Below are 2,500 nucleotides of genomic sequence, written 5' to 3'. Positions count from 1 at the left end.
AACCCTAGAAGGACTTTCTGAAGGACTTCCCGACGGATTGTGCAGACTTCCCGAAGGACCTCGCTCACTCAGGTCGAGCATCTCCCTCGGCCGAAGGAACAAGACTCAGAAGCCTCCCGGTGAAGCTTTAAACCGGTTCATCAAGTTTTCCTTGAATAAAAAGTCGCGGCAAGAAACTTTTGGTATATTACTGAAGTTTTTGATGAAGATGCAAGGCCAAAGTTAGGCAGAATTTCAAAAATGATAGAACACAAACTTGTGCACGCAAGAACAGCTGCGGCCATGCATACACTTACTTTCGCACTCCCTTAATCATTTTTTCTTTCTCTCTTTCTCTTTCTCTCTCCCTCTTCTCTTCTCTTCTCTTCCCTTCTCTTCTCTTCTCTTCTCTTCTCTTCTCTTCTCTTCTCTTCTCCTCTTCTCTTCTCTTTCTCTCTCTCTTTCTCTCTTCCTCTCCCTCCCACCCTCCCGCTCTCTCTCTCTCTCTCTCTCTCTCTCTCTCTCTCTCTCTCTCTCTCTCTCTCTCTCTTTCTCTCCCTCCCTCCCTTCTTGTCTTCCTCCCTCCCTCACTCACTCCCTCACTCCCTCCATCCCTCCCTCTCCCTCTCTCTGTGAACTTGAAATATTCGAACCATTTGCCGCCATCCAACGTCACTTTTCAAAAAAGCCAAAAATAAATCAGCAACAAAGCATTTCGATGTCCCTTTTCCTCAGAGTTAGAAAATAGATATACGCTTTTCGGAAATATAACGGTAGCATGTCCGTAGTCATCAAGGAGTTAAACAGTTTTCACCTTTTTTATCCCTGTGAATCCGTCAACCTAAGTGATGACCCTGTGTGTACCTTTTTGCACATATATAAATAACCTGAAAGAGAGGAGAGAGAGAGAGAGGGAGGGAGGGAGAGAGAGAGTGAGGGGGGGAGGGAGGGGGGAAGAGAGAGAGAGATAGAGAGGGGAGGGAGGGAGGGAGGGAGAGGGAGGGAGGGAGAGAGAGGAGAGAGAGAGAGAGAGAGAGGGGAGAGAGAGGGGAGGGGGGGAGAGTGAGAGGGGAAGAGAGGAGAGAAGAGGAAGGGAGAGAGAGGGGAGAGAGAGAGAGAGAGAGAGAGAGAAGAGGGGAGAGAGAAGAAGGCGAGGAGAGAGAGAGAGAGAGAGAGAGAGAGAGATTCTCACATGCACATGCATATTCATACGCGAAGGAAACGACAGTGAAAATTCAGAATATGACCCGTATTTCAGCACGAGAGTAAATATTTAAGGAATGTTATGCCAAGTTATGTCAGGCCGAGACAGGAACGCGAGAAAGATAATTGGTTCATCTCTGATTATTCTAGGGAGCGGAGCACGCAAAACTAGGTCACGGGGAGAGAGGGAGGGGTTGGGAGAGGGAGGGAGGGCTTGGGAGAGGGAGGGAGGGCTTGGGAGAGGGAGGGAGGGACACCGACGGACAGAAAGACGGACGGACAGACGAACAGACAGACGGACAGACGGACAGGCAGACAGGCATAAAATTAGAAAAGAAAATAAGTTTACAAGGAGAGAGAGAGAGAGAGGGAGAGAGAGAGAGAGAGAGAGAGAGAGAGAGAGAGAGAGAGAGACCGAAACAGACAGAATAATGCAGAGAAACAAAGACACAAAGGGGGGAAACGCGTAAGCAAGGAGAAAATCGAGGCTGAGTGCATTCAAGCGCACACCCTTTTCAGCTGCCATGAAATAATGATGCAGTAATAGTGTCGTCGAATATAAAAAAAAATATTTGTTTCCTATATTGATGTCCGCCAGTCGGTTATTTAATGTTTGTTATATAAATAATTTAAAGTCTGTTATCCTTCACCTCGATTGCCTACCTAGTCACTGGGTGGGCAAGCCAGCCCAAGTCAGTGCTAGTCCCAAGCCAGAGAGAGAATGATTACCTAAAAAAAAAAAAAAAAAAAAAGGTAGCACCGGCACTCTCCGTGGAAAGGAACTGGGGACCCTACCACGTACTCACTCCAAGAGCATCACAACATGAAAACTACAATTAAGTATCATGCTGTGACCACGGCGGCTCAGACATGAACCTACCGTTAAAAGAAAAAAAAATCCTTATAACAGAGAATGCCAGTAAAAAAAATTAGAACAGGTTGGAACTGCAATATCATCGCTAATTGGAACTAAAATTGCCTATAAATGACTCGTATATGCAGTAAGAGAGTCGACTTAACAAATATTAATGTGCAGAAAAAGAAATTTTATCAACATTATGGCAAAGTGTTTGAATGCGTTCAAAGGACCCAGACTTCAGATTGATTTTTCTTTTCTTTTCTTTTCTTTTTCTTTTTTAATAACCATAGCATCATTTACAGTTTATTTAGATTTTCCATAAGTCTTATATTGCTATCTTATATGTATTTTCTTATTCATACACCAAGATACAGAGACAAAAATTAATTATCTACCCCTAATCAACGCCGAAGTCTGGGATGTAGCCTCGCATTCGCACCACTGCTGTAACATTGCTTC

The sequence above is a fragment of the Penaeus monodon genome, chromosome 38 (genome assembly GCF_015228065.2).
Source record: "Penaeus monodon isolate SGIC_2016 chromosome 38, NSTDA_Pmon_1, whole genome shotgun sequence".
Taxonomy (NCBI): domain Eukaryota; kingdom Metazoa; phylum Arthropoda; class Malacostraca; order Decapoda; family Penaeidae; genus Penaeus; species Penaeus monodon.
The sequence above is the reverse complement of the archived record's forward strand: the minus strand, read 5'-3'. Positions refer to the sequence as shown.